General features: G+C 41.5%; 1 protein-coding gene across 2 annotated transcripts in view; it reads left to right on the forward strand.

Moving 5' to 3' along the window:
- The first annotated feature begins 494 nt into the window (after nucleotides 1-494).
- LOC144674803 (alpha-1,3-mannosyl-glycoprotein 4-beta-N-acetylglucosaminyltransferase C-like) overlaps nucleotides 495-16,848 on the forward strand; it is a 145,729-nt gene continuing 129,375 nt past the window's right edge. For both annotated transcript variants that reach the window (XM_078536000.1, XM_078536001.1), the window contains exon 1: nucleotides 495-838. The gene's annotated coding sequence lies outside the window, so the exon portion shown is untranslated. The remainder of the gene's footprint in view (nucleotides 839-16,848) is intronic.

Genomic DNA, 16,848 nt, shown 5'->3' on the forward strand with positions numbered 1-16,848 from the left:
TGAAGGGCCATGAGGGCTCGAAACGTTGATGGATTTATTTATCTATTTATGTTAATTTGGCTTTCTCACAGGAACTATTAAGGAACTATGAGCCCTATTATCATGAGAGATCTGGTTATTTGATTTATGGTTAGTTTCAGTGTGTGGAGGAGGCTGTACAGAAAATCAGAATTAGTTTTTAACAAAACCCACGATTCTGACGTGCGTGTTTGGAGTGTATTGCTGGGGCTATAGAAACGTGAATGCTTATTACCATATCTCTATGTAGCTATCCCTCCCTATACCAGATAATCCCCTAGGCTGAAGAATTGCAATACACGTCTTGGTTGAACTGATCCGGCTGCGTTTCTGGTAACAATCCTACAGTGTCTGTCTGTGGTTAAAGAGATCAGCAGACAAACGGCTAAGTTAACAGATGGGCACCACTAACAAGCTGCTCAGTGTTTTCTAATTTACATAACACAGTGAAAGGCCCCGGGAAAACGCAGGTAACCCGCGCTACAAACAGATGCAGATGGTGAAGATTCCTCTGTGGGCTCTCGGGAGACGCTCTCTCCCAGGCTGGCGAGCAGTTATCGGCGGCGATTGCTTCCCAGGGCTGCTGTTGCTGCAAAGGTTTGTGACTTCCACACCCCCACTCCACCCCCATCGACGTTAACGTGACTTGGCATGTGGAAGGACACAACATCACACACAAAAACGCATGGAAAAATATCAGGCTGTTATGCTGTTATGTGGGCACACTAACGACACCGTGCTCCCTTCAATCTCTGGACTAGGATTTATAAACCTCACGGGAAAGGCGCAAGATAAGAAATTGGAAATGTGCACAGCAAAGGTAAGATTATTTTCAGTCAAGTTTAACTGCTTCAGCGCTGAAATCCTCTCTCTCTATCTCTTTCATTTCCACAGGAGCTGTAGTTTTTCTCTTAATAACATTTTCACACACGCGAAAAGCCAGCTGTTCCCCAGCTTTTTGGCTGTTGCCGCAGATTTAGTATCTGAGAAACGTGCGGACCCTCAGAAGTAAATGATAAAATGCAACCTGCTCTGAACTTGGACAGGCTCGGTCGAACCTGAATCCAATAAAAGTGCAGCTCCTCTGTCAGGTTGATTGGGAACATGGGAACTTGTCTGGTTGCCAACTGAAGTTTCTACCTCTGCCGTCAAAGGCTAAACATCCACAGATTTCCACCATCAGGATGCGTTTATGGGAGGAAAAAATAATAATTGCCAGGGTACATTTAGTACTCGTTCAGTTTTTGAGAGGGTGGGAGAAGTCAGATAACTAGCCCAGCTATCAGACCCTTAACTCATAGAAATGCGTTAACAATATAATTTTAAAAACTGTAATTTGTGCTGTTTGGTGCAGTGATGCTGCTGCAGTTTTTAATGGTAAAAGCTATGGCTGTGGGAAATAGGGGCTTTGTTTTATTTGCCACTTGAGCATTGCAGTATGATTGAAAGTTATCTATCACTTTGTCGCATCGAGTTAGAAATGGACTGAAATGTAAAATGACTGTTGCCTTCCGGATAACCAGGCATGGACTCGTTGACTCTTATCATTGGATTCAGTTTAATGGTAGCGATCTTCAGGCATCCTTTTCCTCAAAACAAAAACACAAAGCAACAATTTTTGTTCGTGGAAACATGTTGAAGTTTTCAGTGATAGTGGCATCTTAATGGAAATATTCCATAGTGAGCCTGCAGTTGCTGCATTAAGTGAACTCATTGATTTATGGTATTGTATACCTTCCCCTGAAAAAGACCTTGTCACTGACGGGATTGAACACCATGCAGCCATCTATTTTTAACATAACAATTTTAGAGAAAAAAATGAGTCATTTGGCATATGCAACAGCTTTTTAGTAAACATATGTTAGTTCTCTTGAAGGGTCGTGAGGACTCGAAACGTCGACTCCTTTCTTCTCCACCGATGCTGCCAGACCTGCTGAGTTTTTCCAGGTAATTCTGTTTTTATATGTTTCAGTCCTCAAAGGTTTAGGTCAGGGGACATCCTGATGCTGTCTGCAAAGCAGGACTCATCCATTACAGACTGTTTTTAATTGAAATTCTGTTGAGTTAAGGTATAGCAGAATCCTTAATATGCTTGAAAGCATTTTTTTCCTCTGTCAGTGCCTCCTCCTCCTCCTGCCAAAGGCATTGGACTCCAGCTGGAGAAAGATTCCACTGGGGTCTCCTGTACCACAACCAAATGGCCGTTCATTTTATCATTATATATGAGTCCAGCTAGCTAATGCTGGCAGTGGGGGATATGGGAGCCTGCACCAATCCTGCCCAAACTAGTTACTTGGACTAGCTTTGGCCCCACTGCAATCAATAGCAAGAATCTTGGCTGACTCTTGCCATTCCTTTGATTATTTGTAGTGCTCATATGGCCATCCCAGTTCTGATCAGCACAGACAAGGAGTTGAACTTCGGATCTTCTGATCTGTATAGTTCAGTTACATTTTTCTTTTTCCAACTGAGTCATCACAGAATCGAAAAATATTACTTATAACTCTGTAGAAATAACATCTCAGTATCAAACTCACTTTCTGTGATGCACAGGCTTTAATTCCAATTCTTGAAATGTTAAAGAAAGCTGTAGTTAGAATATTTACTGTAGTTATTACAACTAAAAACAAATTAAATAGATATGAAAATTAATTTAATTTTTTTCTCCAGTCTTAAGGGACAGAATATTTTCATGTTTAAATTATTCTTTCTTCTCCAGGTAGAATTATAACATTTCATAAATTTCTTTTCAGTGGAAGTTTTAACACGTCTGAACGGCTTGCTTTGGCAGCTTCAGAATCTTTATGTATTGTAGCAGCACAGGATTATACTGACTTTTACCAGCTGAAGGCAGTGTTATTATAAATTGCAGTACTGGATTATGGTTGCTTTCAATTCACTGTAACATAGTCTTATAGCTATGTTGATTGTCAGGACTGCTTGTCATCCAAAAGCTGTAAGTACACTGACTGAGGCAACTTGCTATATTCAGGGCTGTAATGACAACTCAAATAGTACCTGTGTGGGAACTATTTCTAATATTTGCCTTTGAGAAATGCTGACAATTTGGTTTTCCTAGTTCTAGTGGTAATGAGATTTTGACTAATTATTGAAGAAGATATGGTTATGCTTGGCCAATTTTCTTCCATTCTTTTCAATGTGATTGTTCTAGATTGTAATTTAGAACCTAATTTAGGAAATCAGTTCATTCATTACAGCTGTGAATTAAGTGTGAAAGTGCATAAAATAGTTCTTAATAGTGGGGATGATTTTGTTAACCACAATACAGTGTAAAGCAAAAACTGAGTCAAGCAGGCACCAGTTTTTTTTTATTCATTCACGGGATGTGGGCTTCGCTGTCTGGGCCAGCATTTATTGCCCATCCCTAGTTGCCATTAAGAAGGCGGTGGTGAGCTGCCTTCTTGAACCGCTACAGTCCATGTGGTGTAGGCACACCCACAGTGCTGTTAGGAAGGGAGTTCCAGGATTTTGACCTAGCGACAGTGAAGGAACAAAGATATATTTCCAAGTCAGCATGGTGAGTGACTTGGAGGGGAACTTATAGGTGGTGGTGTTCCCATTTATCTGCTACCCTTGTCCTTCTAGGTGGTAGTGGTCTTGAGTTTGGAAGGTGCTGTCGAAGGAGCCTTGGTGAATTCCTGCAGTGCACCTTGTAGATGGTACACACTGCTGCTACTGTGCGTCGGTGGTGGAGGGAGTAAATGCTTGTGGATGTGGTGCCAATCAAGTAGGCTGCTCTGTCCTGGACGGTGTCCAGCTTCTTGAGTGTTGTAGGAGCTGCACTCATCCAGGCAAGTGGGGAGTATTCCATCACATTCCTAACTTGTGTCTTGTAGATGGTGGACAGGCTTTGAGGAGTCAGGAGGTGAGTTACTCGTCACACAATTCCTAGCCTCTGACCTGCTCTTGTAGCCACAGTATTTACATGGCTAGTCCAGTTCAGTTTCTGGTCAATGGTGGAGGGCAGTCCGTGATAATCAGCAGGAGGTTTCCTTGCCCATGTTTGACCTGATGCCACGAAACGTCATGGGATCCGGAGTCAATGTTGAGGACTCCCAGGGCAACTCCCTCTTGACTGTATACCACTGTGCCGCCACCTCTGCTGGGTCTGTCCTGCCGGTGGGACAGGACATATCCAGGGATGGTGATGGTGGTCCCTGGGACATTATCTGTAAGGTCTGATTCCATGAGGATGACTTTGTCAGACTGTTGCTTGACTAGTCTGTGAGAAAGCTCTCCCAATTTTGGCACTTGATGTTAGTGAGGAGGACTTTGCAGGATCAAAGGGCAGCGATTGCTGTTGTCATTTCTGGTGCCTAGGTCGATGCTGGGTGGTCCATCCGGTTTCATTCCTTTTTTGTGACTTTGTAGTGGTTTGTTTCAACTGAGTGGCTTGCTAGGCCATTTCAGAGGGCATTTAAGACTCAACCACATTGCTGTGGGTCTGGAGGCACATGTAGGCCGACAGATTTCCCTAAAGGGCATTAGTGAATCAGATGGGTTTTTACAACAATCAACAATGGCTTCAGTGTCCAGATTTTTTTTATTGAATTCAAATTCCACCATCTGCCATGGCAGGATTCGAACCTGGGTCCCCAGAGCATTACCCTGGGTCTCTGGATTACTAGTCCAGCAACAATACCACTACGCCATCACCCTAGTACCAGTACCAAATATATAACGATCAGCTATTAGCAATCCATTGTGGTTGGAAGGGACCTTTATTCATGTATTGATCTGTAAACCATTAATCAATAAACACCATTTGATACCAATAACAATAACATGCATTTAAATAGTGCAATCAACTAAATAAAATATCCAAAGGAAGACAAAGGGAAATGATTGCAGTTGTTAGAGGTCAACCACCTCAGTTCCAGGACATCACTGCAGGAGTTCCTCAGGGTAGTGTCCTAGGCCCAACCATCTTCAGCTGCTTCATCAATGACCTTCCTTCCATCATAAGGTCAGAAACGGGAATGTGCAATCATCACAGTCATCAGTGAACGATGTTCAGCACTATTCATGACTCCTCAGATACTGAAGCAGTCCATGTCCAAATGTAGCAAGACCTGAACAATATCCAGGCTTGGGCTGACATGTGGCAAGTAACATTTGCACCACACAAGTGTCAGGCAATGACCATCTCCAACAGGAGAGAATCTAACCATCGCTCCTTGATGTTCAATGGCATTACAATCGTTGAATCGCCCACTATGACCATCCATGGGGTTACCATTGGCCAGAAACTGAACTGGACTAGCCATATCAATACAGTGGCTACAAGAGCAAGTCAGAGGATAGGAATCCTGCGGCGAGTAACTCACTCCCTGACTCCCCAGTGCCTGTCCACCATCCACAAGACACAAGTCAGGAGTATGATGGAATACCCTCCACTTGCCTGGATGAGTGCAGCTCCCATAACACTGAAGAAGCTTGACACCATCCAGGATAAAGCAACCAACTTGATTAGCACCCCATCCACAAACATTCACTCCCTCCACCATCAACACACAATTGCAGCAGTGTGTACCATCTACAAGATGCACTCACCAAGGCTCCTTAGACAGCACCTTCCAAACCCATGACCACTACCATCTAGAAGGACAAGGGTAGCAGACACATGGGGACACCAGTGCCTGGAAGTTCTCCTCCAAGCCACTAACCATCCTGACTTGGAAATATATCACCCTTCCTTCACTGTCATTGGGTAAAAATCCTAGAACTCCCTCCCTAACAGCACTGTGGGTGTACCTAAACAGCATGGACTGCAGCGGTTCAAGAAGGCAGCTTACCTTCTTAAGGGCTATCAGGTATGAGCAATAAATGAGCAACACCCACATTCCATGAATGAATTAAAGAAAAGGTGCTTCACAGGTGAAAAATCAGACAAGAATTGACACCAGGCCAAAGAAGGAGACATTAGGATGGGAGATCAAATGTTGGTCAAAGAGGTAGGTAAAGTCTTAAAGGAGGGGAGAGAGGTTACAAGGCTTCAGGCAGAAAGCTTATGGCTTTGGCAGCTGAAGACACAGCCACTAGTTATAAACAATCAGGGATGTGGAAGAGGTCAGAATTGGAGAAGGTTGTAAGGCTGTAGTAAGTTACATAGATGAACAGGATGAGGCCATGGAGTGTTTGAAAACTTGGATGAGAATTTTAAAATCAACGTGTTGGTGGGCCAGGAGCCAAGTGAGCACATGAGTGATGGCTGAATTGGATTTGATACAGGCAGCAGAAGTTGGAAGATCGGCGGCCAGCCAGGAGAGCATTGAGATAGTTGAGTCTGGAAGTAACAAAAGTATGGATGAAGATTTCATCAGCAGATGGGCTGTGGCATAGACAGAGACAAGCAATAATACAGAGTGGCCAGGCAGGAAACTAGTGGCTAGGGAATGGAGTTTGTAGCAGGGGGCTGAAGACACTGGCTTTGGCCTTTCTGTGTATAATTGTCTCATTTAAAGTTCAGTATTGGAGAGGCAGCATGTCAACACAGAAACAATGAAGAATTGGGTAAAATAGAAATGGGTAACATTAGTTCAATGATGTTGTATCTTAGGATGATGCTGCCAAAGCGCAGTATTTAGATGAGAAAGAGGAAGGAACCAGGAATAGATCCTTGAGCAACTCCAAAGGTGCATTTTTGGGAAGATAAGTTATTATACGAGATTCCCTGGCAATGACTGGATCCATAATTCCTCATATTGTGAAGCGACCCTTACCTGCATGCAGTAAGACTTGAACAACATCCAGGCTTGGGCTGATAAGTGGCAAGTACCATTCGCCCCACATAAGCATCGGACAATGTCCATCTCCAACAAGACAGCCTTTAGCACCTCCATGCAATTGCATTACCATCACTGAGTACCCAACCAGTAACATATTGGGAGTCACCATTAACCAGAAATTCAGCAGCAACAGCCACATAAATGCTGCCTGGTGGTTCCTAGAGCAGGTCAGAGGCTGGGTATTCTATGGTACGTGGTTCACCTCCTGGATCCTTAAAGCTTTTCACCACCTGCAAGACACATGTCAAGAGTGTGATGGAATACTCACATTTGCCTGGATGGGCGTAGCTGCAACAACACTCAAGGAGCTTGACACTGTCCAAGACAAAGCATACCACTTGTTCGCTACCTCATCCCCTACCCTAAACCTCCACTCCCTCCACTAGCAGTGCACATATCTACAAGGTGCAATTCCGCAACTTGACAAGGCTTCTTTGGTAGCACCTCCCAAAACCACAGTCTCCATCATTTAAAAGGATAGAGTTTGCAGATGCATACTAACACTACCAAATCACACACATATATCATTATTTTCTGGACATACATCATCATTCCTTAGTCGTCATTGGGCCAAAATCCCGGAACTGCTTACACAACAATATTGTAACAGCCTTATCATTAAACTGCAACAGTTCAAGGAGAAGGCCCAGCACCACCTCCAAAGTACAATTCTGCTTCTTGAGTTTTCTGCCTGAAGGCAAGTCCAACCAACAGCACCATACCTCTACCAAGGCTGGGGCAAGGAAGCAGGCCCCGAATCCACCCCAGCTGAAGCAGGAATCAAACCCTATGCAATTGACATTAATTTGATCCACACCAGCCATCCAGTGAACCCATCCTCCCAAGGAACCTGAGTTGCTGTGGCAACATATAATTGTACATGCATGCTGTAGGCTGGAGCAGTGGATAGTGATGGTAGAGGCTCCAATTTCTCTCCATCACATGGCTGACCAGGAATCTCTCCCGTTCTTACCACCTGCTATCGGTATGCTTTGGATGTGTTGGAAGGATTTACAAGTTGATACTCAATCTGTTTGGTTACGTTAGGAAAGCTCCTTCCTTGGCCATTAAATCCAGGCACTTGAACCCAGGGATGCTACCGTTGTACCGCAAGACCTCCCCTCAGCACAATTAGGGATTGGCAAAAGAACAATCAGGATGGTGTGTGACTTGGAGATGATGATGATGTTCCCATGATACGCCTGCTTCTTAGTGATCAAGGGAGGAGGTGTTGTTGAAATAACCTTGGTGAGTTGCCACTGTAAATCGTGTCTGCTGCAATCACAGTGTACCAGTGATGCTGGAGATGGTGGCTAAAGCAACAATGAAGCGAATTGCTTTATCCTGGATTGTGTTGCACTTCTTGAGTATTGTTGAAGCTATACCTAGCCAACAAACAGTAAATACTCCATCACATTCCTGATTTGAGTCAAGTAGATAAATGATCAGTATTAATAGGCAATTGCCTTGCCACTCAATGCCTTCAGTTTAATTTTGTTCTGTTTCTGACTGACTCTGAAACTTAATTACATCTATTTATATTTCACCAAAAGTCTTGAATAAAACATACACTTTCTGTAAATGACATATTACTTACTGTAACACTCCTTTGGTCACACTTGTTATAAAGCAGAATGCCCTTCTCACTGTGACAATGTCACGAGAAATCTGGTGTACAGTCAAAATGGAAAATTTTAATAATTACAGGCACAGTATTCATTTTGAGAGTTGATTATAGTACATTCAACTATTCATGATGTCTGTAAATTCTTTTGCCTTCAGTGTTTAACTTATTGTTTGTGGGTGAGATTAAAATTTCCTGTCGATGTTTTGGGCAGGCCTTCCCAATGGAGTGGTTGATGAGCTGTAGCTGACTTAAAGTGAACCCACAAATTGAAAATGGTCTGATTCATCCAGTTGCAGAACAAGCGAAGATGATGCTGACAGCATTAAATACTGTATTTGTTGTGTTCTATTACAGTGTGAGTAAAACACATGGCTGACCCCCCCCCGAGGTACATTGGAACAGGAATATGGTTCTACAGGCTTGATGCAGCTAATTGTAACGAGAGGCACAAATGTTGCTCTTTGTTGGCGATCCAACTTTAAGTACATTGCAATCTATCATGTATAATCTCTTGGTATCCCTGGTGTGTGTGTGTGTGTGTGTGTGTGTGTGTGTGTGTGTGTGTTTTGCTAAAACACAGCATCAAATAATCTCTTAAACTGGGTTATGATTACAGAATTCTATTGCTTGTGCTAATCATGGATTAGGCTAAATCTGGGCACGCTTCATTTACTCTGATAACAGTCAGTTCATAGGTCGAATTTGGACAGAATGATAATTTTACAAAATGATAAAGTAATGTAGTTCAAAACTATTTTTGAAAGAACCATGTGTGACTTCATCGCAAAGGTTTGTTCAGCCCAGAAGAGATCAACTGGAAGGCAGTGCACACCAGGTTGCTGAAAAGAACATGTGCAACCTTCTGGATTCAACAGAGTGAGATTTTCACAGCAAACCTTCACCTCTAACTCCGAGAGTGGACACATATTTCCACTCCTGTCCAAGTGTTCGGCCACAGGCTGATTCTCACCCCTAGATGCTCAGTCAGTGATGGCAGCAGTGTAATTAATCACAGTGAAGTGTTTTTGGCAGAAAGCAATGAGTACTTAAAATGAACAGACTGGCAATCATGGGATGTCAACTGCTAGCACAATTGATTTTTGCTTTTAAACCTTGTTTAATGTACACTGTTTCTTGAAATAGCCAGTTGTTGATATGAGTGTTAAAGACTCTAGATCTGAGCTTTGTATTTCAGGATTCATTGAGTGCTGTGATGAAATGTTCCATGGAGAAGATCACCCTTTGTCCCCTTGCCCAAATGGCCATTCCTCAGCCTAAGTTGTTTAGTTACCATGGGCAGAATGTTTAACTTGGACAGGTGCAGAAAACAGTTGATGTCAATGGAAAGGACATTTTTGGGGCCGTATGGCAGGTGGCTTTAAGCCCTCACCAAAGTTAAGAGTTCACCCTTCATTCATTGTATAAGAATATATTTTGTTTAATACAGGTGATTACTGTGTGTAAAAACAATAATTTGTAATGGACCAAACTGAGCCAATACAGATCCATTGTGAGGAGTCCAAATCTAGCTTCAAGAAGAAAGATAAGGGCAATCAATTCAGTTCTGAATCCTGTACAAAGTACAAAGACACATATTTAGATGTAATCTTTACTTGAGAATCCTTCTGCTGTAGAGTCAAATTTGTTAAGGATGACATGATAGATAATCACCTCATTTGTAATTATAATGCAAAATGCCAAAGTTGGAATCAGGATTCTTTTTTTCTTGCCTTATCCAGCCATTTTCATTTCTGAAGATAATTTTCATGCAATAAGGGAAACATCATAACATACAAGCCCCTGGTCCAAGTTTTACCTGTATACAATTGTCTGCTTTGGTGGATCTTAATCAGCACTGATGCCCTCTCTAACCCCATGTTGTAAATGTTTGATGTTGCTAAACTCCAAAGGATTGGAATCTGCTCTATGCTACAGGTGAAAGGTCCATCCAGAGTGCACAAAAGCATTTGATCTACTAAGTAAAACAGCATTATGTACAAACCCAAAGCAGCTTTGAAGGGTAACTCAGGGACAGTGGAGTGCCAGGGTGCCTGGAAGCCTGAACTGCATCAATATAATTGGAAAGAAGAGAAAAAAGAAAAACAGGGAAGAATCAGAGAAGAGTGCTTCCGTGAGCTACAGGGAGAGGCGGGTGAAGAATTCCAGAGTACATTGAGACGGTACAGCTGGGGGGTAGGATGACAAAAGTGGCTCCTGTGAAAGGGTAGGGAAAGGAGAGGAATCCCTCCAAATCCCTGTGACACAGTGTGAACTATTTTTACAACTATTTATCAGATTTGGGAACAGAGTACCAGAACATACCATAATAGTCTGCAATTTCTTCACAAGAAACAAAGGATAATCTCCATGATTTTTGCCACAGTCTTACAATCGATGGAATGTTGAATGCACTTGCAGTTGAAGTAACGACATGTCTGTTGTCTGTGTCCCACTGCACTTTCAGTGTAATTACATGTCATAGGTCCACATTCAGGGCTGTTTGAGTTGTCAGCTGCTTTGAAACCATTGGTATGTTTTGCTAGGTTTTCAGATTGTCATGTTTGTGAATACATGCCCTCTTACCCAGACTGTGTTTAGAATGTGGAACGTGTTACCGCATGCAGTAATTGAACCAAATAGAATAGATACATTTAAGGGAAAACTAGATAGTACATGAGGGAGAAAGGATATATTGACAGGATTAGAAGAGTAGGGTAGGAGGAATATGTGGAGCAGACCAATTGGCACAAAAAGCCTATTTTTGTGCTGTAAATTTTATGCCATTTGAAGTGACAGACCATTCACCCCATCAAACACACACCTTCTGAGGTGGCACGGTAAACTTCTACTGCTGTGGACGCCTGCTGATCCAGTTAATCTCCTGAGGGAGGCAGAAAACCACAGAAAACACTTATAGTCTGTGTGGGTAAACAAGCTTTTTACTAATCTTAGTTGTCTCACATTCTTGCCACATTTGGCAAACACCATATACTTCTGAATCTTCATAATGGTGCTTAACAAAAAGAAAATGAATTCCTCTAAAACTACCCAGTAACATTACTGCCATTAATATATTTAAATTTTCTTTTAACTTCCAACTGTTTCAATGGGAACCTGCTAATCAGTTCCTGCTCCCTGCGTGGTAGTGCAAATGATGCACATCTGTGTAAGTATCCGTATTATGCATTCATTAACATTGATAATGAACTCTCCAACCTGGCTTTTTAACATTGCACAAGAAACTCATAGAAAAGCCTAACCCTAACCCAATACTGCATCTGTTTGCCTGCTGCTTAATAGAAAGGGGTTTGACATTTTACTATATTGTGGGTTAGGATCTTGCTCATCCCTGATGATATTTCAGTAAAGATTCTACATCCCTATAGGCCACAGAGCACACTGGGACTCTGTTCTTTCCTGCTCTGCTCCACTGGTTCAAGTGTACACTTCTGATTTTCTATTTATGCTGATTGCTTTAATTTAGTATGACAAGACTAGGGAGTTGGAAGAAAGAAATAATTCATATCCTGCTGTTAGATAACCTTTCCTGTCAACAGAATTATTGATAAACCATTATTTTTAGTCTTGTGTTTAGGTTAGACCACATCACAGCCATTTAGAAGTGGATATAGTATACATCATGTATCTGATTTAAATTCTGGGGAGCCAAATTTGAATATAGGATACCTTATTTGCTACACTTCTCAACATATTGGAGCCGACTTTTTGTAAGTTTATATATTTTTAAAATTCATTCTCAGTACATGGCAAGATTGTTATTTATTGCCTAGTTGTCCTAGATACAACTGAGCAGCTTGCTAGGTTGCTTCAGACAGCAGTTAAGAATCAGCCATGTTAATTTAGGAATGGAACGGGGGATGTGTAATAAGCCAGGCCGGGTAAAATAGGTTTCTTTCCCAAAAGATCATTTGTGAAAAGAGTTAAGTTTGTATGGCAATCTAAGACTTTTACTGGCATTTCCAATTTTTTTTGAAACACTGATATCAAATTATTAAACTGTCATGAGATTTGAACTCACATTCTCACAATATTGTTCAAGCCACTGGATTACCAGTTGAGTAACATAACCACTGCATTCATTTTGTACACCACAGAAGACCACTATAATGTTAGATCATGTACATAGTAGTAGACTGTCAACAAAATGATGTATTAGTCTCTTGGCTTCTTTCAAATTGTTTATTACTATACCATTCTGATTTTTGAACCGAGAAATTACTGTTGGCTGCACAACAGATGCTTTTCACATCTATGCAACTTTCTTTTTTCCTTTTTTTAATATTAACCTATTTATTTTAAAAGGAATGTCATCCAAACACATAAAATTACCATTAGCAACAGTCATTTCCAAGATAGCTGTATCAAAGCTACCTGTTCCCCAAATGGAGCTGTTCTAGTGCAATTATAACAATGGCATTGAGACCCAACACCCATCTCCCTAGCGTACACTTGTGCGCTGTACAATCTATGATACACAGGATACCTGCACCTCCCTCCCTGAAACTATTGTTGGAGTACCATCGCCACACAGACTGCAGTGGTTCAAGCACCACTTTCTCAATGCAACAAATGCACCTTTGCCAGCATATCTCGCATCCCAAGAAAAAGGGCTTAAAAGTGAACAGCTGAAATATAGCATAAAAAACATGCCTCCACATTAGAATAATTGGCACAATTGTATGGATCTCAATGGAAGATGGCTCTGTGCATCACTTTGGCCTGGTGCCATGTGGTATTCTGCATTCTTTTGGTGCCAAGGTTGCACAAGGGAAGGGTTAGTTCACTTAGGTTCAGAACCTGAGGCTTGCCATGTTTGAGGTGAGGTGTGCTTTTCTGTTGTCTTTTATCGTCATGCTTCATCATATCGTAATTATGCTGCATTCATTAATACGCATCTCTTCAAAATCATGGTTAGAGCAAATTAAGGGAGTGAGCAATACCACATCTGAATAAATCTAAAATGAGAATCCTGATTTCCAATAAAGGCCGATAAAACCAAAGGTGAGTTGGTCCCCTTTCATTATAAACGTTGTTTGAGTGGTAGGTGGAGATAAGTCAATCTATGTGCCACCAACCATAATTATCCTTACAATAGTGGATGAAAATTTCTTACTAGTCTGCATTAAGACTACAATTATGATGGGTTTGTGGGGAAATGCTAAAAGAAAGAACTTCTATTCATACAGTATCTTTTACAACCTCAGGACACCTCAAAGTGCTTCACAGCCAATTAGTTCATTTTTGTTGATGTGTAATCACTGTTGCTATGGAGGTAAACATGGCAGCCAATTTATGCATAGCAAGACCCCACAAACAGCAGTGAGATAAATATCCTGACAATCTGTTTATAGTGATGTTGATTGAGGGATAAATAGTCAGGGGAAAGCACCCATACTCTTCGTCAAATAGTGCCATGATATAGGGATACAAAGTATTTAGGGGAGGGCTGAAAACACAGTTGAAGAAAAGGCTTTTTAGGAAACTCCTGAAAGCAGTGAGAGATTTAAGAAGGCAGACCCCAAGAGCAGCGGCATAATGATTTCATTAATACTTTCATTAGTTTATGCTTGGGTAGACCATGCGAAGCTGTTGCCTCTTCACTCCTCTGACAGTCCTGCAGCCCCTCTGAACAGTGTGGCTTCAGATGAGAGTGCTTTCTCAATCATTTTTTATGCCCTTATAATGATTATTCCCATTTTGTGGCTTTGTGTTGCAGTGGAAAACCACTGGGAAAGAGTATAATCTTTCCTATTTACAATAATACATTTAGAACTGCTGTTACAGCCATGTGAGGAGGCTTACAAATAACTCCCCTATCATATCACCCCAAGTCTGACTGTCATAGGTTTTCTTGTTGAATTTAGAAGGATGAAGGAATTTTATTCAATGCCTGTGTTTAACTATTTACATACTGATTACAAATAAATAAGTCTGACAGGCTTTCTTGAGGTTTAAAACAAAAAGAGGTTAGTTTTTATTGAGGTAAAGATAGCAAAACATTTAAAAGGTAAACCTATGCTTCTCGCACCTTCATGACCCACTTTCTCATATACACAAGCATTACAAGTTATAGTGTAGGTAGTTACTTTCTTAGTCAAATTCAAGTTCAATGCTGGAAGATAAAGAAAAAATCTTGAGTTCACTGTTTATGAGTCCTTGGCTGACCACTGTGGCTTCAGCAGAAGTTTTTCTGAGTTCCTTTAGATTCCAGGAGTTGAATTGAAGTCCATGTGACTACAATTGTCAGAGGCAATTTCTTCTTAATCTGTAATCTGTCTCTTCCAGAAGTCAATAAATTTTGCACCTGAGGTTCCTTTTGATGGAAAATTCACTATCCCTGTGCTGGATTTTTTTTAAATGTAAGAGAAAGGGCCTTAACTTGTGAGGGGAGAGAAAGGTACTCCTTATTGCTTCATTGGCAGCTTTCCCAAACTACTCACTGCTTCTGTCTTTAGCAGCTTGTATTAAAAATATTTTAAAATGATTACTTCAGTCACATGACCTCTCTCTCCTCCTAATGATTTCAGAAGGGGTTTGTTTATCTGATGTCTGAATCAACATTTGCTTTTGTTTCATGGCTGGGTAGTGAGTAGATTCTGTAATACCCCAGCCATTAAACCGCTGAATGAGTCATTATCCATCTTGATGAGATAGGAAGACATATCTCCATGTAGCCATTGTTCTAGCAGAATTTCTGTCTCCACTGGAGAGGTAGTCTTATAGAATTGCAAATGCTATGTCTGGTACATTTCAGTAAATCCCTTTGAAGTGGTTCTTGACATCCTCAGGTGTGAATTTCTAGAGAAGGGTGTCGTGGCATGTCTGAATCACAATGGACCTTTCAACTTGCAATACTGGGTGTCAAGTGACTTGTGGAGGCCATCGTTAGTCAGTCTCTTTTCTTGCCTTTAAAAAAGCTCTTGTTAAACAGTTCAGTATTTGTTTAGTCAGCCAGTTACCGAGTAATATCACTTATGCACAAATTACATCACCGTGACACTGTGAAAATCATAGGCTCTGAGTTGTTACAAAATAATTCTTGCTCTAGTTATAAGTAGAAAGAGAAAGTAAATTGTAAAAACACACACGTTCTTGCTGGCATTTTCAGTTATAAAGGTTGCCACAGATTTGCAGGATAGTTTAATTTTAGGAATGCTTGGTCTCTGTTTTTCTCACTTCCAGTTGGCTCCTAGCCGCTCCTGGTCTTAGAGCCAAAAACCATGGTGAACAGCACAGGTCGGTGCATTAGAATACATGGCATGCTGCTCTGATCCCATCTCCGCTGTGAAAATCTCCACAGCAAACAGACTGAGAAGATTTTCTTTTGCGCGAGTAGACTCCTTAAACATAATGATAAAAAAAATCACAGATAAAAATGGGGATATTCAGCGTTAGACTTTGCTGTATTACTTAGCAGCATGCTAAGGTTTAATGCGACATTCAGCAGTTTGACTTCCAATCACCACAATACTGCAGTGATTTAAAAGAAAATACAATTCTAGTCACTGAATGTTCCAAGCAAGTATAGATTTACAGTGGTTATACCCGAATGCATCACCACACAATTCAAGGCCTGCAGCTTGATCTGTCTAGTTGGATCATTTCAACCAAACCTGCTATCCCTTCCTATTATTCAGTACAGTCAGCAGCTCTCATAGGCCAAGGAGGAAATGAAAACATCCACCTAGATATGGTATGCAGTAAACTCATTGGTCTCAAAAAATTGAGTTCTCAGCATTGGCCTCAAGCATTGACCCCTGCCGTTTGCCTGGGCTTTGGGAGGGCACCTGATTAGCATGGGCAGGTCACAAACAAGCATCACTATGGACTCAACTCCAGCGCACATTGGCTCCATGGCCAGAGAAACTCTGGCTTTGTCATATCGTTGGTAGAGCAAGGGAGTTTCCCCACCTCACTCCAAACCCTGAGCAAAAAGCCCAATTTGGCCAGATTTTTAAAAATAACAAACGATGCACTCTTTGCGAGCACAGGTTGCTTGCACCAGACATCACCCTCATTTCTCCAACCTTCTCCAGTGTTGTCACTGTGGAAAACATAAGGGATGTAGGTGTAGGAAACCCTCCTAGTCCTGAATATTTTTTTGGTAGTCACAAAAAGGGACAGAGATACACCGGATTTGGATCCCACCCAATATTCATCGTCACCACCCCCTTAACAATTCCTGTGAGAATTGCAATACAAATTGAAATTAATTCTTAAGCTATTTGTTTTGAGGGTTGGGGAGAAGTAGGGGAAGAAACCTAATGTTCCTTAAAGGAGAAGGATCAACAGCTTGATAACAGAATAATGCTGCAAGTGTTTTGGCTGCAAGAGGGCTTGATGCACCAAATTGCTTTTACTCCCGATGAACCT

Source organism: Cetorhinus maximus, unplaced genomic scaffold (assembly GCF_964194155.1).
Source record: "Cetorhinus maximus unplaced genomic scaffold, sCetMax3.hap1.1 HAP1_SCAFFOLD_817, whole genome shotgun sequence".
Classification (NCBI taxonomy): Eukaryota; Metazoa; Chordata; class Chondrichthyes; order Lamniformes; family Cetorhinidae; genus Cetorhinus; species Cetorhinus maximus.